Source organism: Camelus ferus, chromosome 14 (assembly GCF_009834535.1).
Source record: "Camelus ferus isolate YT-003-E chromosome 14, BCGSAC_Cfer_1.0, whole genome shotgun sequence".
Lineage (NCBI taxonomy): Eukaryota > Metazoa > Chordata > Mammalia > Artiodactyla > Camelidae > Camelus > Camelus ferus.
In genome coordinates this window covers 15,164,120-15,190,958 of record NC_045709.1, presented here as the reverse complement: position 1 = coordinate 15,190,958, position 26,839 = coordinate 15,164,120, and the positions used below count along the sequence as shown (strand labels likewise).

At 32.7% G+C, this 26,839-nt stretch overlaps 1 protein-coding gene and 1 long non-coding RNA gene across 13 annotated transcripts in view; one reads left to right on the top strand and one right to left on the bottom strand.

Moving 5' to 3' along the window:
* The window catches only part of NBEA (neurobeachin), a 536,625-nt gene that overhangs the window by 278,565 nt on the left and 231,221 nt on the right, over window positions 1-26,839 (top strand). The gene's annotated exons all lie outside the window — the stretch shown is intronic.
* Window positions 859-25,694, bottom strand: LOC116668566. 2 transcript variants are annotated; one of them, XR_004325715.1, is made up of 3 exons: window positions 24,874-25,694; window positions 7,881-7,884; window positions 859-869 (listed from the first exon to the last, which is right to left on the bottom strand). It is a non-coding gene; the product is annotated as an uncharacterized LOC116668566 (long non-coding RNA). The 2 variants fall into 2 exon arrangements; XR_004325716.1 differs by lacking the exon at window positions 24,874-25,694 and adding an exon at window positions 18,835-18,915 and having other exon boundaries at window positions 860-869.

Genomic DNA, 26,839 nt, shown 5'->3' with positions numbered 1-26,839 from the left:
CCAAGAAAATCTTAATGTTTCTCAAGAAAAGACAACTAACAGATACCAATTCCAAGATGACCCAGATGTCGGTACTATTAGATAAATATTTAAAAGCAACAATTATGACCATCTTCCTTGAAGTAAAGTTAGTATTCTTTAAATGAATGTCATGATAGAAGATCTCAGCAGAGTAACTGAAAGTATAAAAAAGAACCGAATGAAAATGAAAAATGTAATGTCTGAATAAAAATAAATTAAAAAATTTAAATGTGACATCTGAAATTTTAAAAAAATTCAGAGACTGAAAAAAGTGTTTGCAAGTCACATATCTTATAAATTACTTATGAGTATAAAGTATACAAGTATAAGTGTATATAATATATGTATATATGGATGTATAAAAGACTTTTCAAAACCTAATAAGAAAACTAACATTGCAGTAAGGAAGCAAGCAAACATTTGAACAGATACTTCACCACAGATAACATACAGATGGCAAATAAGCACATGAAAAGATACTCCATGTCTCTAGCTTTTAAGGAAATTCAAATTCAAATTAAAACAATCATATACCACTACCATTAGAATGAGTAAAACTAAAAAAAACCAAAAACCTGGTAATGCAAGAGCTAACAAAGATGTAAAGCAGCTGGAACTCTCATACATTCCTGGTGGAGATACAAAATGGTCCAACATCTTTGGAAAGCAGTTTGGCAGTTTCTTCTACAGTTAAACATGCAGTTACCATATGACACAGCAGTCCTACTCCTAGGTATTTACCCGAAGAGAAGTGAACATTTACATTTACACAAAAACTTGTATGCGAATGTTTATAGCAGCTCTATTAATAATTGCCAAAAATTGAAAACAGCCCAAGTGTTCTTCCGCTGGTGAGTGGGTGACAGACTGTGGCCCATCGATACAGTGGAATACTGCTTAGCAATAATAAGGCATGGACTGTTGAGAATGCAACAGTCTGAATACATCTCAAATGCGTTCTGCGAAATAAAAGAAGCCAGACTCAAAAGGATACCTTGTATAATTCCATTTGCATGACATTCTTGAAAAAGCAAAAACTTTGATAAAGAAAACACATTGTTGGTTTCTAGGGATTAACAGTAGAGGGAGGATTTGACTAGAAAGTGCCAACGTGAGGGAGTTTTTGAGGGATGGTTGAACTGTTGTGTATCTTGATTGTGGTATGGGATTCATGACTGTGCTACTATCAATATATATAGGACTGTACACCAAAAAGACTGAATTTTACTGTATATAAATTCATAAATTTTTTAAAACTTAAAAAAGGGCTAGAGAAGGCTTTATAGATTATTCTTGAGCCGTTAATACTAATATTTAACAAACTTACATTTTTACTATAGAGAACTACAATCAAATATTATTTATTATTTAGAAGCTAAAGATATAACAACTCATTATCTTAGTTATTTCCATGCTAACACAAGTATATTTGTCATATACTCTGCAGAATAAAATTGCATTTCCCTACAACTAATTACTTGTAAATGGATTAATTTTACATGTATTTTTTAATTATATAGTTTCAAGATCCTTATGTAAATGTACTAAATATACTGTTCTCTACATAGATCATGAAGTACTCAGAGGCAGAAAAAGAAAGTTTTTTCCAGCAATTTTCAAGTAGTTTAAAGTGTCAAGATTTAAATTAGGAATGTGCTGTATACTCAATGAATGTGGTTGTTACAATTTGTGTTACCAAGTATATTGATAGTTACTGGGGTAGACTAAATCATCTACTAATTGTGATCTCGTCAACACTGTGAGATCTAAGAGGACCCAAAAAAACCTGCATAGAAATTAAATATATATGCATCATAGCTCATATTAATTTAATGGCCATGAGGCTTCGTAGAATGCTCTACCGTAATAAGAGTTATATAAATAAACAGTAGGTTCAAATGAGAAGATGACATACCTATTGGATTTCAATCTGATATTCTACACTTCAAAACAAGAGTTCACCTGTTCACTGTTTCAAGAATTTAAGGCCAAAACAATAAAGTAATACAAAATAAGTGTTACAAACACAAAATAATAACTTAAAGTACCATAAATTTAAACACTGAAACATAGAGCAATGAATGAGTACGTAGTGTTATGAAGTGAAAATGGTATGCTTTTGAAACGAATTCTAGATCTGGAATATTCTGAAACGATCATATTAACTTTCACTTCCTGGCTCCATTTCTGTTTCCTTTATCTTAAAGCATTCACTGTTGTCTTCTGTAATAGCTATGAACTGCAACCACTGTACTCAGGTATTTAATGTCCAGCTTAATTTGCCCTGAGTTCCCTCCATGGGGTTGTTAGAAAATTCAATCTCAGTTATTAATAGGAACCCTCCCACACACTTCAGGATTACACACAGATTCTAGTAATCTTATTAATATAAAACTCAGGATCCTCATTTCCCTCTGGGCTCTAGAAATATGCTTGATTCATGAAGGCAGGGATATTTCTGGGAAAAATTAGGCATTGGGTTCTACATTAACTCAAGGAGCTGTGGTACCTAGGGTACCAGCCATACATGTTCCTGCTATTTCATTTCATTGAAAGTATATGTATCGTCCACTTTCAAGACATTCTTCTTACATCATCTTCTTAGTTTTGGAATAAACTACCCAAACCCTGGATATCTCAATCTCTTTACCCCTCAAGTCTCTATGTCCATCATCTCTCCTGGGATAATTCAGCTACTTTTTAAAGGGAACATCTCATCTGCTAAAAAGATTAGGGTTGCCTCAGATCTCCTAGATTCAAAACCCTGCTTGTTTTGAAGAAGTTGGTGTAGTTTAGTGGGGATTTTGCTTATTTCTCTGATCCATTTTCATTACTTGGCCCAAACCTTTCTGCAGTCATCCTGGATATCTGTTTGATCTGTAGGTTCTATAACCATGGAACAGGTTTTGTTTTTCCTTGGGTATTTGAATCTTTGATGTTCAACTCATTGTGTTCTAATTGATTGAGGTTATTAGTTCTAACTACTCTAATGGAAAACATAAGTCTAAAATTAGGTAGAGTCTTTATGACCTGATGATTAAATAGTTAGGGAAGAATCAAGGATGTTGCACAAGTTGCTGTCATCGTTCCTTGGGGGGAATAGTGGTACCATCTGTAGAACTGAAAAACATTGAAGGAAGTGGTGTAGATGGAAAGATGATTGTTGAGTCTGCCTTGCCTGGGGCATATTCTAGTGGGAATGTCCACCAGAAAGAAGAAAATAGAGCTCCATATGACAGCAGGTCACTGCTTATGTCTGTGTTAACCTTAGACATGGCCAAAACATATTTTTCCAGTCCCTAACAAATTTTGTCTCTCCTATTCCTTGATTTACTTCTTTCTTTCAGCCTTCCCTCTCCCCATACAACACATACACAAATTGTCCCTCACTAGTTCCTGTCAGGCATATATCTATATGCTTAATTCTTCCAAACACTGAAAATATTTAGAATATGAATTCTTCCAGGATTATGTAATACTGGATAGTTTCATCAAGACAGAGGAGCCAGAATATTAAGATAACAAGTAAGAAAGTGGTTGAAGTGTTAGAGTAATAAGTGATAGACTTAATCTAAGATAATTCAGGAAGGGAAGTAAAGAAAGAAGGGTGTTGATACACAGACAATAATGGAGTCAAGAAAACAGAAATAGTGAACTGAAAGGATGGAAGTTCTAGGATGTTTGAATTTAAAAGTTCACAAATACGTTAGTACAAAGTTGACAAATCCAGAATGTGGTCATGAAAATAGTTAAATGGAACTGAGTTGAAAATCATAGTAAAGATCAAGAAACTGACAGGATGGAATCTTGCATGTGGCACTTATGTTGAATTACGCAAGATAATCCCAGTATTTGGGATGGAAATGAAGATTGTCAACATCTAATTTTTCAGTAAATAAGAGGAAAGGCTTGGGAGGCTGGTAGAGTACTCCAAATGGGGAAGGGACAGAAGTGGCATTACTCAGATTCGTCAAGGGCCTTAAAGGAGTCTCAAAGTTCATCTTCCTGTTAAAAAAAAAAGTATATGTATTATATAGAGAGAGAGATAAATATATATATATATATCAGGTCCAAAAATGAATAGTGTAGAAAATATACTACAAGGTGATAAAGTTTTAACAGCCCCCCGTCAGATCATATTCCCTGATTGAACTCTAATGCAGGTCATAAAGGTAAGTGCAATAATTTGAAAGGACTGGGTCATTTTAGATCAATAGGGATTGCATGGATGAGGACCAGAAATGCCTGTTATTTGGATGTGTAAGTGGACGAGATGAACCCTCTATGACCCAAATGATTATCAACATCATTTCTGCTGCCATTTTTCCTAAAATATATAGATTTTTAAAAAATAGTATAATTATATTTATATATTTGGGGGGGAGGTGATTAGGTTTAAAAAATAGAGTGATTATAGTAAGTCTCTCCAAAGTAAGACAGTTTGTAAAATGCTTAAAATACACAAATGATGATAATGAAGACAATCAATATGCACATATACAACAATAAATCTCACAAAAATTAGAGTACTTGCTCAGCCATGGAAATCATTAGTTTTAAAATAAAAATTTGTGTTTTGGATCTCCACAGTAGCGAAACTTCTCCTTGGCTTACAAATGGCATAAAGTTTAAAATTTTTGACCATTTGCAACAAGTGCCTAGAGTTAAAGTGAGTTCATCACAGTCCCTCAGTCCTTTATTTGGCTGCTAATTAAAATATTCACATACCAAACTGTAGAAAATGTTTTTCAAGCAGTAACATCTGGTATCTTGGCAGATGGCAATTTTGTTGGAATCACTGAAGATAGTACTTTATTAGGCTATTGAGGAAACTCTCCGGGCTCCTTTGATGTGATTGTTTTTATAAGCTTGCTTTTTGGGTTAGACATTTTTACTTAAATATCACTACACTCCCTAAAATAATATGTTCAACTCATTGACTTTTTGAAGTTCATCAAAAGACATGAAAACATTACAAACATTTAGGAATTTGAATTGAAGCAGTGTTTTTCGTTTTCCTCTTTTTATATCCTCTTTTTATAACATCTCCTTTTTTGTTTTTACAAATGAAATGAATAAATTCATTTACAATGAGATTGCTCTGTATTCTATGCACACTAAAATATTATGTATTAGGATGTGAAATATTTTTTTATATTTGTTTTCACAAGTAGTTTAGTGTCTTTTGTCAATAAGAAGGGTTGCCTGTTTAGTTGGAAAGCACCATTGCCCTAGAGTGCTGTATTCTGAAGTCATCTGTCAGGGATACAATGTAGAGAAGGAAGACTATTTATGTTTATGGCATTTTAAGTAACTGAGTTAAACCCTTTGGAATATAGAGAAATGGCTTATTTACTGTCATCACTGTTCGCTTAATCTTGTGACCCTGACATGATAGCATTCCCATAAATCTCCCTGTGGGTAGTTCAGTAAAACAGATGAACATCAAAATGTAATGATTGTTTCAGCTTTAGGAATTAACTATGTGATGGAATAAATATGGCCCAGATAGTAATACTACAGAAGCATTTTACCTCTCCCTTTTTCTAACAAATAATACTAGAAAATAATTATTTGTTATAATTTATATTCTATTTTCAGATAGTATTTGCAGTTTTAATAGTCATTAAGAGAAAGAAAATAGATACAAATAATATACATAATGTGACTATTTTTTAAAAGCAGTTTAAATTTTTTGACACACTTAAGTTGGCTTTTACAAGGATATTTTAATGTAGCTTTATTTTATATTATGTTTTCATTGTACTACATCCCTGTATTAACTTTTATGTATGCACTCTTTTTAATATTTAAGATTATGTAGTTCCTAAAGCATAAAGTCTTAACATCAGTATTTTTTTTAACCTCAACCTTTTTGTAAGCAAGGTATTCTGGGGGAAAAATTGAGGGCATTGAGGCACTCAAGAAAAAAATAAATAAATAACCTGCAGCATTAGGATAAATTAATGGAAGAAGCTGAAAGAACCTAACCTAACACTCACTTGTCACTGTACTTACATGCCAGAGACCATCTCCACAAACCGGAAGAAAATCCAACTTTGGTTCAACATTTTGTAAAAGTAAATGCTATTAATGTTCTCGTTGCTTAGACAATAGACCTATAGGATGAAATGATCTTAAAGCACGTTACATTTGTCTCCCACCAATTTCCATATGTATAAAACTTTTTGTCAGTTTTGTTTGGTGTGGCAAAACCTCTAATCCTCTTTTCAAATAGGATTTCATACTTTGGCTACTATTAATCTAGTTTGCATGGTAATGATAAATTCTAAACACCAAATGTATGCAGTAAAATGTAAAATCTATGGGAAAGATTATAATATTTATGGTTTTATACAAAGATTATTATAGAAACATAACAAATCTGTAAAACATACCCTCATAAGCATTTTTAGTGGCAATCCAGGCAGGAAACACAGAAAGTGAAACTCTGAAGCCTGTCAGCAAAGGAGGCCAATTACTAATATGATACACGTTCCCAGAAAAATAATATGAATCATGTATCTTTACTAATTGAATCTTAGACCACTAGCATCAAGTTGCAAAACAGTCTTCCATGAAGAGAAGGTTGATGTGTATCATGAAGTGAATGGTCAGCTCCTTTACTTTAGATGTAGACAACTGAGCCCTAAGAAGACTTTCTTCTGTTTTAATAGTCTTTCAAGCTAGTATAAGCCCTAAAAACTTGATTCATATGATTTTTGTGGAAGCTACAAATTGTAATGTCTCTTTGTGGACAGTGTTAAGACAGAATTTTTTTTTTTAAGTGGGATTTTTTTCTGTTATCATTATTCAGTTAAGAGTTAACCAAATTGCAGTCAGACACTACAGATGAAGATACTGTTCAGTGCCAGGGACTAGGGCATTCCATGAGAAGGATTTTTATGCCTTTGGAGTCAACATAAATCTTAAAAATTGAGTACGCCTGAGAAAGACTTTTGAGGTCTAGGCAATAAAATATGCCAAATATAAACTATCACATAGGCATTTTTAAATCTTATAAGCTAGATTCATCCAGTTGAGAAGCTGAGTGTGTTCTAGGGCACAGTAAGATACATTATTAAGCAGTAAATAAATAAACATAAAAAATACAGCTAGCAAAATACCTTGTTAACTTCTTTAGAAGCAGTCATTATGAATTTGATAATTAAGTGGATAATTAAAATTTTTACCTTCCAGTAGATTTGATGGTGTCATGGTCAGAGTTATGTGAGTATTGGTTTCAAGTATTTCTAGTTCAGGGGCACTTAATTGATGGAGAACCTTGTGACTGTTCCCTTGAAGGAACATATACTTAGTTTAGTTTAAAGTAAAATTGATAAATTAGTTCATTTTTCTGTAATTCTCTTCACATATAGATCCTTCAGTCTGTATCAAAAGTAAGGTTTTCTACTCTGCCTTAACCCATTACTCTCCACATCATTTTCGTGAGACTTCAACTTTGGCCAACTCAGATTCCATCTATAAATTGAGTCATCTCACAACCTTACATACTCTCCTGACTCAAACTTTGTGGCTGCTCTCTGCTCTTCCAATACTGGTGTATAATCTAGGACCTAGAGGAGTAAAATGCCTCAGATTTGTCACTTTATATTTCTTGAATTTCTTCAGTATCTATTCTGTCCCAGTTGAAGCCAATTACAGTCTCATTTATGTTCCTGCAACCCAAGATTACTTGTTTCTATTCTGGATATTTATTATAAATCCCTTTATCATTATTAACACCAGTATTCTTTGTTTCATTTTTGAAACAATCTACAACTCCAGATATTTTAATGTACCTCTCTGATGATATTTTTAACATTTAAAATTTACATTATTGTTAATACACAGTACACATCTCTTAAGTAGGTTGTGAAGATTAAAAACATATTAAGTGCAGATCTTAGTTATTATAACCTTATGATTATATCACTCCTTACTCTATATTTCCCCAGAGAGGTAACTTCTTAACTATATAAAAATCCAAAAGTATTTAAATTACACTTAAAGTGTGCTATATCAACTCAGTTCAGTGTGTTTTGCGTTTCGGATGCTGGGGTTAGAAAAGCATTGTTAAGAAGAGTCCACTAACCCAGCTCTGCCTGGACACAAACACACTTGAATCATCCAAGGCACATATTTGATGTCCACTGACTGAAATTTGTTAAAATCCCTCGTGGTCAGATCAGAATTTACAACTGTTTACTCGACTGTCTTTAACCAGGTATCCTATGAGGTCTTAAAGTGAATAAAGCTGACCTTAATTGTTACACTTTTGGTTTAGCCCTTTCCTTCTCTCTGTCTTTAATACTTTCTTACTTGGTTTATTTGTATATTGTATATTTATTCTTTTTACTGCCAAACTCTGTGTTCCTCAGGAGTTGAAGTTGTTAGTGTGTATCTTAGTGACCGACATGTAAGAGGTGGTCTGTAAATAAATATTACTAAGTAAGAAAGTGAATGAATGAAAAAATGAATGAACGCAAGACTTCAAAGTACCTGTAACTGGTCCTCAAAAATTCTGAAACATTAGCAGATGTACCAAAAAAGAATAATAATATTATTTAGGTATTTTTGCTAACATTTCAGAAATTTTTAAGTTTGGATAAAGAACTGAATAAGAATACACTTTACTTCTGCCTCCACTTCTTTCTGCTTAACCTTGAGATATGGAAAGAATGAATAATACTATTATTCAGAATATTTTGAATATATTAACTATAATATTTTATGTATTTGGTAGAATTCTAATTTTCATTACATCATTTGGCAAACTTTGAACATAAGAAAAGTAAATTAAATTGATAAGTGTAAATTTTAAGTGTATTAACATTAATTATAAGTATTAGGTAACTATATGGATAGTATTATATTCGAGCTTTGGATTCTGACAGACTTGAATTCAATTTTCGTCTCCAAAGCTTCAGATTTCTATAGCTTTGGTAAGTTTTCTAAGCTTCTCCAAGCCTCAATATTTTTCATTTGTAAAATATGGCATAATAAATACTTTATAGAATTGTGGAACATAAATTAGAAAACAAAATCCTACAGTTTTATCAAATGTTTATTAAATAAATGAGTACTTCAAATTGGTAATAATGTAGAAGGAAACCTAAGGAATAACTTATTGGCATCTTTACTGGTTTATTTTTCTAGTTTAAATATGTACCATATTATATTTAATTCTTGGAATATTCATCAGCATATTTTAAGCTCAAAACATCTGTATAAGCTTAATAGTATCTTTACTGTTCTGATTTCTAATAATTTACCTTATGATCTTCTTTTATAATTCTCACTGTTACCCAAATGAAAGCAATTATTAATTGGCATTGCATTTCTACCACTGTATAGAAATACATGGCTAGAATATTTAGTAGAAATAACTTTCCTAAATAAAGTTGTGGCAGAGTATTGTTCATTAGTAAATTTTTTCAAGAAAAACAGTATCACCTACAGTGCTGTAAAGTCAGAAATTCAGCCTTTGGTTTTAAAACCTTTGGGCAGCTTTTTAAAAAATTATTAAACTTAAAATGTGTTTAGGTTTGTTTTTTCATTTCTGGGTAATTAACTATTATTAATCACCTTGGTGTTACTTTCCTGGCCTTTCAAAAAAGTACATATACAACTTTCAGATACTTCTCCTAGATGGTGTTTGTTTACCTAGTTAAAATCTGGTTCAAAATTCATGATGTACATTCATTTCTTTGGATTTTGAATTAGAACCTGAAACATCTATTTTGATTCAAGAGTTGTCAGTCATGCCATTTCACCTCTAGGCCATTTCATATCCGTTTGTCATGTGCTCTTTTACTTGTTCGGCAAGTTTTTATTAAATTTGCCAAGTGACGTTTAAGATGGTTATGATATTTTTGTGTACTTGTTTTAAAAAATGGAAGACTTAGGAAATCCTCTCCTATTTATTCAAAGAATGAGATTATGTCAAGCCTCATCCTCTTGACTTTGACTTTTTGTTTTTCCTCCCTCCGTCTTAAGTGAATCATAGTTAAGCACACACATTTTCATGTTTCATTCTTTACTTCCACTACATAAAAGGCATGTGCAACAGTGTTTTTATATAATACCATATTGTGTCAGTGTTCTGCAAATATCTAGAAAGGTGGCAAGTTAACTTATGTTCTCAGAAACTGTGTGAGATTATAACACTTAAGGAGGCTGAAATTTATATTAAATGAGAGAATGTTGACTTTGCAGTAATAAGTTATCTGGAATATATTAACTCATAAAAATTAAGAAATTTAGGAAAACCATTAGACATGTTTCCTAAGTGAATTTTTTTATTCATAGTTACCTGAATTAATATGAATATTTGTTATTTCCAGTTACTTAATAAATTGTTGATTCTTGAATATCTGAAAAGCAATACTTCTGTGTTAAATATTTTTACCTTAGAAGTGTTTTAAGGGGAAATATATATAATTGGGATATAATTAGTCAGAGACTAATTGGATAATATAAACTATAAATCTTTATTGTTTGTTATTGTTACTTTTTTTTCTTCTTTTTCTTGTTTTTTTAATTGAGATATTGGGGTGGAACCCAGGACTCATGCATAGGAAGCACGTGCTCTACCACTGAGCTACACCCTCCCCACTGTTGTTACTTTTTATTTTTTTAAGTTCTTTTGGTTTTTTTAACTTTTGTTTTTGGTCAAGAATAGGGAAAGAAAAATGACCCATTATTTCCGTGATTTGAAGGTTTTAGTGCAGCAGCTGAGCAGCTCACTTTTATTCAATGCTACATTAACTTTTCCATTAAGGGGACTGCTGTAAAATACAGAGCCCTTAAGCACTGTGAACTTGCTGTCTGGCATTTGTTCATTGATATGGCTGCTGTATTTGAATGTTGCAGTCATTCCAGAATGAAAGCTTTCGTCACTTTTTAAGAATGTTAGTTCTTTCATTTTGAATTTAAATTTCACTTCACTGCTGTGGTTTAAGTGTCTGTAAACATTTTTATAAGCCTGAATCTTTTTCCTTATTTAGAATTTCTGTCACTTTAGTGACAATGTAATTATAGTGTTACTTGTATTCATAAAATCCAGATTTGCAAAAGACAAATCTTATTTTAGAAAAAAAGCAAATACTTTACTGACACATATGTCCTTTAGTTCTTTTTTACTTTTTTTTCCCTTCTTTTCGTTAATTCTATAAATTATCCCAGTTGTCTATAATGATGTGGGACCTGAGGAATGGTCTCCAGGAGGTTAGACTCTTAGGGGGAGACTGATGATGGAAGAAATAGGGTACCCTCCCTTGTGGATAGTTAGGCTGTTGAAAGAGAGGGGGGATTTAGTTGTGGTTAGGAAGAGGGGTTGTGAAGTTGTGGGCACATGCTCCAGGAAAGGGAGACTGCAGAAAAAGCTGCTGTTAGCCTGCTTAGTGTTACCGGTGTGGTTCCCCAATGAGCAGGCTGGGGAGTTCCTGTATTCTCCTCAGCCCTGTCCAGTGTTTCTTCCTAGCAAATGTTCAGGCCTCCTTGCTTCCTGGTGAGAAGATAAATTCTATGGTAATGAAAAGACTATGACAATCAAATACCCTTTGTTTCATGTTTCTTTAAAGAGCTAAGCAATAGGGAAAGAGCTGAGAAGAACCACGTTTATGCTGTGAGATGTTTTGTTTGTTGCCAGGTTGAGGTTGAGTTGTTTTGTCTTGTGGTTGTTTCGTGTGTGTGCATGAGTGCATTTTTTTTTTCTTTTTGTTTTTGCATTTTTACTAAATGGAGACTAAGAGAAGAGACAGACTTCCCTACCAACTATGGGAGTGAGCTACATTTGTAACAGGTTGTTGATGCTGATCAAATAGAGAATCAAACTAATGAACAGTAAGGACCAGCAGCAGATATGGTGAAACATCGGGTAGAAAAAGAAGCTCATTCAAATATTGATCTGTGATTGTGGAGGAAGACACATGGAAGAACCCAGTCCCCTGCCAGTGAAGGACTAAAATGTCCATTTAGGTTGGACTGATGAGGCTGGCGGAGAGAAGGAATTATCCCTTGGGGATTAGGGTTTGACAGGCTATCCTTCTTGTATAATAGTAATCTTTATTTTCTGTAATTTTGATTGGTTAATTTAATTTCCCCAAATATAAATGCTTCCAAACTTTTGCATCTGAAGCATCTAACTGTCATGAAGCAGCAAGGTGCTGCCTCTCATTTCATAACCTTGTTAAAATTTACCTCTTCCAATGAGTAATTCTCTAGCTCAGATTCCATTGGTCTTTCAACTATCCATCCTCCTGTTTAGCCTTCCAGTTGTCTCTAACTGATTTTGAATTGTTTTCTGGACCCAGTGCTTGGAAGCCATTTGACTTCTGCCTTCATAGTCACTTCATTTAAATTCTGATACTTTCCATCGGTACAGTTCTGTCTTTATGACTTTTGTTATACCTGTCTTTAATTTATCCAATCAAAACAAATAAATACACCACAAACATACACAAGTACACAATCTCACTCCCTACCAAAAACAAAAACACTGATTTGGGTCTTTTCATTGAAATTTTATATTCTTACTCTGGCCTTTTCAAGCTCTTTACTAATCACTTTAAGAAAGCAACTTAGAAGAGATAATGCCCTATCATAGTATTTTTTTCCAAAGAACCATCATAGTTTTTCTGATTACAGTGTAGCTTTACTATTAGAAGGATAAAATTTCATTCTTATGGTATAGTGATATTGTATCAATAATAATGATAATCTTGATAATGATATATCAGCCTTGAATTGATATATCATTGAATCTTACTGTCATGGGAAAAAAAGGAATTTAGGTATACAGAATGAGGAATGTGCTTGTGTGTGTATCTAGGAATAGACCTACAGAAACTAAGGTCAATCTATTTTTGTTTCATTGCAACTTGTATTTCGGAGGTGGCTGGCACGGCCTTTGAAAAACAAAACTTCAATAAAATCTCTCTCCCTCATAGACACAAGTCTGTTTTGCTAGTGGAAGCTATAAGATAGAGAAAGGTTTATAACTTATAGGAATCAATGTCTGTAGTCAAATTCCAGAAAATGCAGTTGATCATTCTAAATACATTTTGGAGATTTCCTGGTACATGTAAACTACATCATGACATTGGCTGGCCTTTTAACATCCTCTGCTTATAAAATTAGCTTTATCATCTTTGGATGTTGGTAAAGAATGCAGTTAAGGTAAGGATTTTGGGTTCTAGGGTAGATTTTACTCCATAGGTAAATCAAGTTGATAGATTTAAATTTCAAATAAACAGTGAAATGAACCATAGATTACTGTAGCACAAGAGAAGAAGGCAAACAAAAGGCATGAGAGGAATAGCAATTTTTTTTAACTTTAAAGTATGACATATATGAAAAGTACATATATCATAATGAAAAAGATCCATGGAGCTATAGTCTAGTTTGTGAGATCATGCCAATTCTTAGGTAATTATAATATTAACATAAAGCAATATTTAATAATATTTGAGTGAACCATTAACTGGATTGTATGCTTTATAAAGAAATAGATGAATATTCAGACTTTCCAGTCCCAAAGAATAGCACAAGATTGAAACAGCCAGACTTGTTTTATTACATTAACTTTTCCAGAATAAAGTATAAGAATGGTAGTAGTTAAAGATAAGACTGCAAAAGAGAGTTCAAGTTCAATGGAGAAAGGTCTTGAATGCCCAGCTAAAGATTAGACCTGGTTGTGTAGGCAACTCAATTTTACAGATAAGAGAATGTCTTGAAAGGTCATGACCTGCCTGTGTATGATATAAAATCAGAACTGAAGTTCATAAGAAAAAGAATGTAATCTTCTTGATCCTTAATGAAATTTTCTACCCCTTCCAAACTAGTTTCTCTGACTAATTATTACAATGGTGTTACTTTATACTCATAAAATATTGTTCCTTGTCTTTTTTAAATTATATTCTTCTATGTTTAATTAAACTCAGTTGTAAAACTAAATTGATGAGAAATGGGGAAAAAAAAGCAATTATTCTTTAGCCATGACAAATATAATAGGCATTCATGTCATATGATATTGAATGTTCAAATGAGGTCACAGGGCACTTGAGAAAAAGAAACAAACCATATAGGACCCCTGGCTGATGAATGTGAGGGAAACATCTTATGTAGGGTACTAACCAGGATATTTATCAATTAGTGCTAAAAGTCTGGTGACATGATAACAAGGTTTTTTTGCAGTAGTCATGATACCAGAATCCTATAGAATCTCTTCGTGATGAGTTCTTTACACCATTAGCTCAATGCTTCCTTAAACAAGAGGAAAATGGCCACAAGTTTCATTGGGAATGATGAAAATGCCATTACCTATTCCCTTTTTGTACTGTCCTTTTTATCTTAATATTCAGAGCAAATCATCTGTCTTTATTTTCTTTAACACATATTTAAGCCCCACAAAGGTTAGCCTTAATTTATAGTCAGAAGTACAGGAAACATAAAAGGAGAAAAAAATATTAAGTGGATTTTGGAGTTAATAATTTTGTTGTCATTTTTATGTAGCATAATGGCTCTTGGGTGGTAAATTATGTATTTCAGAAAACATTAGTGCACATAAAAATGGTCAATAGATGACTGTAAAATGAATGAATCAATGTATAAAATAACTGAATTGTCATTATCATTCCTTCATAAGCCTGGAAATAAATAAGGCATTATTCTTTTCTCATTCACTCTCAACTTTGTAATAGACTTACATTTTCAGAAAGTGTTATGGTTATTTATAATATTATCCCTTTTATAACAATAAAAATATCTAAATTTTATAACATGAACTAAAAATTCTTAAGTTGAATTAAACTGAAAATGAAAATGCTTAACTTTGGCAACAAGGGAATATTTAGTTCAGTTTAGCTCCTAGATTAGACTTCTACGGGCTGTATTTCAAATTTGAACTTGTACTAGAAACAAATGAGTCATCGGTCTGGTACAAACAATGCCACCTTAGCATGTGGTTCTCTTGTGCCATCTGCCTTTATGTAATCTGGGGACCAGCAGATACTGATGCATAAAATAGTTGCTTTGACTTCTGTCCTTAAACACAGTAATACTGTCAGAATATGCATCTCATTGTAAGTGATCATACATACCAGTACCTTAGAGATTTGGGAAAATTTGAATTCCAGAAGAATTCAGTAGAAGAGAAATTTAAACATAGCCTATGGAAGAGTCAAGTAAAGCATTCATCAAAATTGCCCAGCTAGAAAGACTTCCTTAATTAGGAAAACTAGGTGACTTTAACATGAGGGAGGTTAGAGGACTGGTAGAATTTTTAAGAGCAATCACAGTTGGGAATAAAAGGAAATATATTGTCTAAAGTCAGAATAAAATAATGTCAGTCAGAAACAAGTTATGCCTAATCAGTGTATAAACTATAAATAGCATTACTTAGGGGGAATGAGGAAGTAAAACAGAGGTCATTCCTTAAAGCAGAAGTAAGAAGTTAGTCTATTTCAGAGAGTTACAGGGCTCCGCGTGCTCATCGGAGTGTGTGGTTGAAAAGAAGACCTTTAAGTGAACTTCTAGGCTGACTGGAAAAGACAGGGAAAAAACACTGAGAGATCATTGCAGGTGAGCAGGTCAGGGATGGCCAGGAGTTATGACCTGCCTCACTGTGGGCATTCTTCTAGCCCAGGGACAATGGGCAGTGAACAGGACATCTTTTACATACCTCTGTTGCTGAAAAAGACATGGAAAGAGACCGGTAAATATATAAAAGTTTTAAAAGTGGAAAATTACTAAAAGTATTAATAAAATTTGACCTAATGACAAAAATAACGGTGATAAAATTTCTATTAGTGTATTAAATGGTAATTGGAGAAAATAATTTCAGGAAAAGATACAAATTTGCGTGTGTGCATGTTTAAACATATCTCATACGTTGGAGATAAATAGGTATTTTCTTCCATGTTTGGGACAGTAATGAAATAGCCAGGCAAATAGGTATTGGCCTGTGGTGTGATTAGCTGGTCATATGACAGTCCCATCTGGGAAGGTAAATCTAGCACAGAGGCCCAGGTGATTTCAAGAACTAAGGTGAAGATTGAAAAGAAAAGAGATTCTAATACCCAGGCCCAGTCAGAAACATACTGATTGGGAAAAGCATGCAATGGCTTATTCATTAACACCAAAGAAAAGGCCAGAAAATAGAAAAACCATGAACATTGTGAGTATCGATTTTAAATGTTAATGTTATATTAGCACTTTATTATTGAATCATTTGTCATGTTCTAAAGAGTATTTACTTATTCTAGACTTTTATGCGTAAATAGATTCTTCCTGCCTTTAGTAAAAATTTCTGAGTGGTACACATTACATCTCAGAAGCATTGAGTAGTACCCTTGATATATGTAAGAGTAATACATCTCCAAAAGTGCCTGATATGTAATCAAAGGAGTGATAATTTAATCATTCAGCAGGTTTCAGCCTATTTTTGTCAATCCTTTCTTATGCTTTTTAACAAATCAGAGTATTTTAGCACCTACAAACTAGAATTGTAAATTTTTAAAATTACCTATTCATTTTTTGCAATTTGAACTACTTTTGCAAATGGACTACTTTTTCTAGAGTAATAGGAATATAATATTGCACCATTCCTAATGTTAATTATGAGCTTGCTTAAGGGTCACCAAATAGAATTCAATTTGAAGATTTTATTTTCCCACTTTTTTTACCTTTCTCTTTCAGAAGTATACTTTTTTGTAAATAAGTTGATGTTTAAAAACCAGAAAGAGACTCACAGACAGAAAATAAATTATGGTTACAGGGAAGGGCAGAGAGGTGGGGGAGGGATGAATTGGGAGTTAGGGAGCAGCAGATACAAACTACTATGTACAGAATAAACAACAAGGTTCTACTGGAAACAACAAGGATCAACAAGGAACTATATTCAATGGCTTATAGTAACCTGTAATGAAAATATATATGTGTGTGTGTGTGTGTATATATATATATAAAACTGATCACTATGCTGTACACTAGAAACTAATACAACATTGTAAATCAGGTATACTTCATTTAAAAAAAAAAGTGTCACTGTTGGCTCAGATATCCTAGATTTGAAAGCCTGCTTTGATTAGATTACATTTTTTTCTTCTTCAAGCATTTTCTTTGTTCTCTAGGTAAACCTTTTTGAGTCTTTGCTGTATTAAAAGTTTTAACAGTTTGTACAGTGAGTGGGTCAGCTTTATTAATTTACACTTTGGTAAATTAAGGTTAGCATGGCATTCATTACATATTATCTACAGAGTACTTTCTTATTATCTATGGTGTGAATGTTAAATATTTTTGTTTTAATTTTACAATTTTTTTATAGTAACTGATTTTTCTGTCTTGCTTTTCTTTTATTTAACCATTTTACTTCTACCTAGTTAAGAAATACAAAGCATATGTTTCTGGGTTTAACAACTTCAAGACATTAATATTTTCTTTACTTAACATGTTAGTTGGACATGTTTTATCTGCTGTATGTGTCTAATACAGTAAAATCTCTTTTGATGTTACTGGTTTCATACTGAATAGGCAAGGGACTGAATCCATTTATCTGGCTTAGTATAAGACTCACCACGATGATATGCACATGTGGAAAGGAAATCCTAATAACAGTTGGCATGTATGATTTAGATCACTTCCCACTCCTTTCCATTTTTCTTATTATGTCTTGTATACTTTTCAATAGAGATCCACAGTAAACGTGATGGTATTTCATATATGCGTAAGTAATTGCATTAATATGACAAGTTTATAAGATGAATATGTATTTTCTAAATATAAAATAGAACATATGTACTTCTAAGCATGAAACATAAATATATTTATAAAATATATGCTGTAACTTGAATTTGAATGCTTTTATTTTGGAAAAATTTTTAAAGGAAGGATTTTTCCATAATAACATTTCCTTCTGCTCATTTTTCTCTAGATTCTTAACAGCACTTATAATATAATACTAGTAAAAATGACAGCAAATACTGACATTTTGTTTGCAAAGCATATTGATTTTTACTTTTTCTATTTTGTATCTTCCAGAACACAATGACAGATTTTGAGCAAAATTCCCATTTTACTAGCAGAATTTTCATTCATACAATTTTAAATTAAGGAATATTTGTCTTCTGTCCCCCCATATTTCTACTACTCAGTCTGAAATTCTTTCAAAATGTTTTTTGTCACTCTGCTGTCACTTTTAGCTATTGATTAACAAATAATATTATCTTTATATTAAATAATTACTCAGTCACACTAATTTTTATCTCTATTTAATTGTAAATATTTAGAATAACTTAGAATAACTCTAGGATAATCTGATACTAGGACTAAATCACTGAGAGCCCTAGGAGATACTACTGGACTAGTTAAAATTGAGAACAAAGAACAAAAGTAATAGTTATTTCCTAAAGTATAAAAAAAAGAATTAACTCAGTATCTTGATTGACTAGATTAAACAGTTTTTTTGGTAACAGTGATTAACGAACAAGTCAAGTAAACTTGAATTTCATTTGATCATTTTATTTTCTGAACCTTTGTTTAAAAATATATTGAGTTTTTCTATGATTGTTGATAAATGTGGCTGCAGTAAGCTTATAGCAGAAGATCAATGTTTTAAAAATTGAAACAGTATAGGTTTGTATTGATTAATGTGGCTAAATCAAAATGAGAGGTTTTGTAACGGCTTTCTTAGACAGGCTACTCCCCAGTAATGGCAACCTATCAATTTTAGCTTTCCACTGATAAATCAGCTTGAAAATTGGATGTCAAAATTTTTTTCAACGAAGGAGTGATTTTTCCATGCCCTTTAACCTTTTCTGATATATTAGATTGGTTTATAAGACTAAGCTCTATCTTACAGAAGGCAGTTGTCAAATTGACATTTGGATAGATTTTCAAATACTGTACCACCTATTTTTATACATGTGTATAAAATAAGCATATGTATACTCATCTGTGATCTAACTCTCTAACTGCAAAGATTGTTTATCTTGAAAAAATTCAATTGCATGTTACAAAATTGTAGATTGTGCTGTATATGGATCTCAGAAGTTCAAAGGTTAGAACCTCAACTGCAAGATTAGGAAACATGCTTACAGAAAGGTACTTTAGTCTTCACTGAGTAGGGACATTGATTGTTTTTACCCAGTGAATTGATTTTTCCTTTCTTTCATTCTTCCGTTGTTTTTTTTTTTTTTTATTTCCTTGGAAAGTACTAATAGGTTAATTAATGGCAACCCTCCTATGTTGTTATGTGGCCAATAGTAACTTGGTATGCTTTTGTAACAAAAACAAAACCTGACCAGACTTTATTTCTAAGGAACCAGTATTGAGAACTTGAAATAACACTAGGAAAGATTCGATTAGCAGCACAGAAAAACAGACTTAATTTGGATTTAATGGGGTAGACTTCAATGACAGCTGACACTGCCATACCTTCACGTCTATATAGGCGACTTTAAGTTAGCCTGAGAAGGTATTGATTGTGAAGTTTCTGTTGTATAATTACTTTTTGCTAGGAAAAAAAAAAAAAAAGAACCATGGCATATTGATCTAGATGGGAGCATGTACGTAGCAGTTTCCCTTGGCTAACAGTGAGTGTCATCTTTCAGCCATGATAAATGGTAACGTTCTGGCTCAGCATAATTGCTTTGTGGTGAAATGAACCTCCTATACCCTTCTCCTTTTCCCATCAAGGAGATACAGTAATCATCTTTATCTCAAAGCCATGATTTACTGAACTAATCATCCTCTTAATAAAGGAAATGCTCTCCCCCCCACCAGAGTATGTCCAGTTTTTTGAAACAGAAATGCATTATGAAACGTTGGAATTTTTTTCATATTTTAGGGTCCACAAGATATACTTTTAATCAACTGTCAATTATTCCTGACCTATTTCTTTACTCATCCGCCCATTCCCAGTCTACTAGGTAGCCTGTGATCTTTCACTGAATGTATATTTAAAAAGAAAAGGACAGAGATGGTCAAATCTTACAGTTTTTTTGATAACAGGAAGAATCATTAAATAAATACCTTTATTAGTTTTCTGAAGTGTTCTACATTTGGCAAATACAAAAATTTAGTTTATTTAGTTAAAACATGTTTTGGAAAGCCTTCTCTGGATATAATGCTTATTTTTTACAACTTCAAGTATTAAACAACATTTCTTTTTTAGATTCTTTTTCTATGATGCTTGTCTTCATTAAGAGACAAAAAAGATGCTTTGAATGTGGGAAGCATATATTCCCTACCAATTCTGAAAAACTGAGATAATTTGTGTTATTTGTTAGCTTTTTGACAAAGATGTTTAATGTGCTATCAATTTTTCATTAAGCCTATGTTATATTTTGCTGAAAATAGATCTGTATTTACTTGCCAGTACTTTAATATTGCCCTTGGGTAATGACTTTTACTTAAGTAATGTTATTTAAAGAATATCTGGCAGTCATTTTAGATCATTTTAAGACCGCTGTGAAGGGTTTGGATAAAGGTCATTTTCAATGATTGTGCTTAGTTAAATAAATGTGAAAGGTTTCACAAAGGGAATCTTGCTTTTCAGTGTGCTGTCATAAATTTCCTCTTAGCACATCTGGGAATACCAAGTAAAATGGAGTTGTTTCTGCCTTGAAGGCAGTATATTTTATATTTTCCTTCTCTTTGTTTATTTTCACCTCATAATTCTGTTTATTCCCACAACCGAGCACAAAGGTCTCATTTGTCATAAATTAGATTCACCACTTTTGACAGTGTGTGGAAGCCCCTGTATATATTTCTCCCAACGTTTAAAACGAGTAGTTTTTTGCTGAGACTTATTAAAAAGTGTTACTTTTTGTTTTGTTTTTTTTTTAAACAATTCCCCCTCTAGTGTAACCCTGGTGCACAGTTTGCTCCCACTCTGGCCACAGCTGGCCTCTTGCTGTTCACAGCTGAAAAGTGAAATCAATGCTTGGTCTAACAAAATGCAGATGAAAGCCATTCTGATCATATATAGTCATTTCCCGTAACTTTATCAGCCTTCAGTTACTTATGTGCTCTCTGGAAATCATTGTTTATTCAAGTAAATACAGGCCCAACTTCTGTGTTGAGATGTGCTGTCTTCTAGGAAAATAATACTTCCTTAAAGCCATAAGCATTGTGAGTAGCTCATCATTATATTTTCTAAAATAACTATTGCTTTTGTTCCCCCAAAGGAAATAATACAAATCTAACCATATCATTTATCATTTAAATTCTGGAAATTTATACTCTAAGCAAAGGTGCCTCTTTATTCTTAATGTTAACACATTTTAAAATTTTGAAACAAAAAATGTTAAAATACCTCAATCCAAATTATTGTCGAGCTAGTATTTGCTTAAATATTTATTTGAACAAAATTGGATAGAAGCTGTTTTGTAGCTGAACGCTTCAAAGGTCACAGAACTACAATGAGTTTGATGGAAAACAGCCTTTCTCCTTCCTATTTTAAATGGTTCCTTCTTTGATTACAAGCATTTATTATAATTATCAAGAGATTAGGCTGTTGTTATAGAATCCTTGTAATGGAACCATTTAGAAGGAATATAATGGCAGTTTATTGGATTCTGCAGAAGAAAAGAGCACAGATAAAGTGATCCTTTTTGGTAAATGGTTCAACTGCTAGCTAAGTATACTAATTTTATTATTCTATCTTAGTTCATTTGCTTTAGTAGTTTTTGTGACTGAGGGTACAATTTTTTCTGATAAATAACCTGTCCTCTAGTCTTTTCTATGGTTTATGTCTTTTGTAGGATCTCTGTGTGTGTGTGTGTGTGTGTGTGTGTGTGTGCGCGCGTGTGTGTTTTCTGAAAGAGGGAAGGTTCACAAATCAGTAGCACTCAATACTCGGATATACAGTCTTTGTTTTAGAAGTTACATTTGTACAGTATTTCTTTTTAGATGGCTTTTTATTATTAATCTATATTTTTATGTTTAAAACTATTGCTGTATGAGTCCATTAATTTATTGCTTTTAGTTCATATGTATTTATTCTTCCAATTACAGTAGAAACCATCTTAATGAAATAAATATCTAGGGAGTTGTCAGATTTAAGACCTATTCAGTGCTAATATCTTTATATCAAAATCAGTACAGTTATCACTCAGGGTAGATGTATTTTTGGATCTTTCCTAATTCCTCAGAGGCAAAGTTACAGGCCTTAACAACACTCTTTCTTTTGAGACTTTTGTCCGTTTGAAGCGTGATGCAAAAAATGCAAGACAGAATATTTAGAAAGATGCAAAAATACAGTAAAGTAGATTTTTTTGTCCTTTTCCAGACTAGCAACTAGTAGAACTACAATATTTGCTAAAATACTAGAGTAAGCAATTAGGGAACCCATGCCTGCAGAGAAAAGGCACTAAGGCACTAAATGAGATGCCAGGGTAGGGAGAAACCTGAAGTTCAGGAAACCTCGTTCTTGTGAAGTAGGAGACTCGGGAAAGGAGTGGTAATGTTATTTTAGAGATTACAAACTTCCTAAAAGCAAAAATAACCCGGCAACTACCTTGTACTGATACATATCTTGATCATAATAGGTCTCCAAGAATATGTTTTAGAAAAAAAATTTTTTTTTATCAAAGTAGTAAAGGAAGCACCACTTTTTAAATTTTAGATTTTAGATTTATTGGAAGAATTTCAAATCATATTATCTCTACTTTTTTATATCCCATGTGTTTAATGTTCATATTGTTATTTTGTTAATATTGTTGCTATACAAAGTTGGAGCAATAGTTTTATTCCTGAAACCTACCTGAAAAGCCTTAAATCACTTGTTAAATACCATAAAAAGCTTTATGTGTAGTTAGAAGGTTTCTAGAGATATAAATGAGAGACATAATTTAGAAAGACTTTGGGAATAATGATAGTTAAAAATGTACAAAATCATTATACATTCTACAAGTTTACCCGGTTTTTTTATTTAGCTCAATTTTAATTTAATATTAAGCTTTGTTTAAAAGAATATTGTGTGTATCTATGTGTGTGTGCTAATATTTTACGTAGATTTATACAGATAAATAAAAATTGTAGGTGCATGGGGTGCATACAGATAAATATGTAAGAGTTATGGAAATGTGGAACATGAAAGGGTTTCAAAAAGGAAATTTCTGTTCTTCCCGTAGTTTTTATAAGAGTTATACTTAAAACATCCAGAAAAATGAAATCAAGAAATTTATGTGTATTAGTTGAAGACTTTATTTCTGTCATTAATTGTCAAACTAGGCCATCAGGAAGTTATTTCTTAGTTCTTACCAAATTTTCAAGTATAATTAAATCTGTTCGTTTTGTAAATCAATTTTCTACATGACTGAATTTAGTTTCTCCGCAGATCTCGAATGTATCCACGTAAATTTGATGCCACTTTCAGTGCTCTGGCTCTAGCCATCGTTGGTGTTGGAATCTTTATGTAGGAGAGACATTAGGGCAATAGCAATCGGTTTGGTAGGAGGCACCACAAGCACACTGTTTCTCTCGGATGTTATATACCAAATCAATAAAAACGAACTTTTCTGCAAATGCCATCATTCATATCTTATATGCCAATATTTTTATTAATTTCATTTAGAGGAACTCAAGTAGGCTAATAAGATTATGATTTTGTCATTTGTAAAGTAAAGCACACATAATTAAGGTTTGCATTCACCTATTAAGACTATAAAATGGCAACTGAGTAATATTGATAAACAAAATAAATTAAAGATACTTTGCATTTGCTTAGCATGTGGATCAAATGGGAGTAAGAGCTTCACATCTAGGATTTGTTACAGGTCTAATCCTTTTGAAAGCCATGAAAACTATGAATTTTTCATATGCTTGTGGAAAACATTTGCCAACGAAACTTAATTTAAACTAATATGTGGCTACTTACTGTCTTTATTCATCCAAGTTAGTGTAAATCTTTACACATTTCTTTACAGAAATACTAATTTATTTGATGATGGAATACTAACCCAAGAGAGATATGCAATGCAAAGTAACTGCACCATACTACTTTTCTAACATCCAGAAAACTATGGTTTGGAAACATATTCAATCCCAAGGGTAGATAGGAACCATACTAACAGTGCAAATAGCAGATTAAAGTTGCCATGAAACCTGGAGAGATCAGAAGGAAAATAAGAAAGTTAGGTGTCTGGATAAATGGAACTTTGATTTCCCTAGATAATTTCAAATTAAGAATGGTAACCTTGCCCATAACCAGAGATGTTTCAAGTTAAAGACTCAGTAAGTCAGCACTGTTCAGAAGGGGGAGTCCCGATAGGTACATTGTGACTGTTATTGACCTTCCAGGTCACCACTGAGCGTTTCATTGGGAATTATTTCCTGTCAGAGTTGTACTGGTTGACTCTCCAGAGCTAGTACTTCTAGCTAGCTGGGACTGCTAGCTGAGTCCTATTCGTGATGATAGCACACATGCTGAGAAGCTGCTTCTTTACAGCCTCACTAGACTAGCCCTGTCACTATGACCGATTGGTTTCAAATTGTATTTAATCAGTACAGTTTGTCCAGTTGAAGGATGGTCATTGCGGTTGGTAACTGAGCCCTGCACAGCACCTTAGTGCATTAACCTGTTGCAGTGGTGGACACTTCCTCTTGAAACATGTTTAGTCAAAAAATTGGAATCCAAAGTATCATTAAAACAATTGTTTATTTCAGAAATTTTTCTGATGATCATATTTGAATAATTTAAACATAGATGTCCTTTTTGTTGATTCAGATTCAAGCAGTTTTGGAAAATTCTAAAATACCATTTTCCTCGTTTGAAAATTTTATATATAAATTCTACCAATGAAATGCTGATTTGCAGCTTTGAAGTCACTAAAACACTGAGACAACTAAAAATACAGTTTTAATTTCTTTTTCAAAGTTATAGGAAACAGGTATAAAAATACCTTGTCTATCCTCAAATTCTGCCTCCCTTTCATTTCGATTTGTTTTCAGTTAATGCAAACCTATGCACCTTTAGAAGTCTTCTTACGTGGCTCATGGTCCCTGTGGATATTTGTTAAACCATACACCTACCACTTTTGCTGCCAGGAGTTTTATCTTACAGACCATGAGCCCATTGTAAGTATTCTAATGTCATAGACAGCATATCATAGTAACGAAGGCTTACCTTCCTACTTGAACTATTTTATATCATCACACCTAGACAGACGTATTAACTGTAGGGAAATAGCACATTTGACCTTCTAAAAAGGAAGAGGTTCTTTGTTTAACTTGTGCATGTGTCTTTGTATAGCCAAGGACGAGAGAATTGATTGCAGAAATTGTCTTAACTATTTTCTGTCTTCCTCCCCATCCCTGGTGGATTGGTCTCTCTCTACCGTATGATGGAGCACTTAAGGGGAACACTATACAGAAGTGAAAGCACTGCTTCTAGGAACAGAAACTTATGTATTTCTTTACCTCTGAAGAAAGGGATCATCTCGTCAGGACACAAGGGAGGACAAAATTCTATATTCTCATTTCTTCCCTCTTTCTTTCCTTCATTTTTCCTTCCTTCCTTCCTTCTTTCTTTATGGTCTTATAGTAGAGCTTGAAGTATGTATATAATCACTGATGAAAATGTATATATCACAGTAAAGCTATAATATTGTAAAAGTTTGAGTTTTTTAAGTTGTTATTATAAAGATTTTCCAAATAAATGAAAAGTGGTTTGATTCCCATTTACCAATAAACTCAAAGATTAATATAAATTTATTTTTCTTGCTATGCATGCAAGAGCTTCTATTAACCAAACTTGCTGTAGAAATGGACATTTTCTTTGTGCTAGTGTTTTAGATCCTGATGTCTTCTCTGCATACACATGCATGCACATAAACACAGAACACAGACTCAGTCTTGGGAGATTTGCAAACCCCTGCTAGACTTGGGTCTAACTAGAGTAACAGATTCTCTGCTAGATAGTAATTTGTGATTTCTGCGCTTACCTTTATTATTTTCTTTTTTTAACTCATATTAAGTTTATTTCCCTATTATTTTCCTAGTTTTTTGAGATGCAAGCTTAGGTTATTGGTTTTAGACCTTTCTTCTTTTCTAATATAAGTGTTTAAAGCTGTAAATTTCCTCCTATGCACTGCATTGGCTGCACCTCACATTTGTTTCATTATCATCAAGTTTGAAATATTTCCTACTGCTATTTCTTTAATAACCTATGTATTATTTATGTATGTTGTTCAATTTACATGTATTTGGGGTATTTGTAGATATCTTATTGTTTATTTCATTGTAATCAAGGAATATATCCCATATAATTTCAATTATTTTAAATTTAAAGATTGTTTTATGACCCAGTATATATGGCATATCTTGGGGAACATACCAAGTGCATGTGAAAATGATGTGCATTCTTCAAGTCATTGAGCATAGTGTTCTGTAAATTTAAATTAGGTCAAAGTGGTTATAAGTGTGGCTCATATGGTCTGTGTCTTGACTGATTTTTTGTCTACTCGTTCTGTCTCTTGAAAGAGGGGTGGTAGAATTCCCTAATATTGTGAGATTATCCATTTCTTCCTTTTGTGTTTTTTTTCACATATTTTGAGGCTCTGGTGTTAGCTAAATACACAGAAATATTATGTTTTCTTGAACGATTGACTCCTTTATCAAGATTAAATATCCCTCTTTATTTCAGGTAATATTCCTTGTTTTAACACAAACTTTGCCTGTTAATAATATAGCCATTCCAGTATCTTATGTTTGTTTATATATCCTTTCTATACATTTACTTTCAACCCATCTATGTCTTTGTATTTTCAGTACATCCCTTATACACAGCATCTAGTTGAGTAATGCTTTTTAA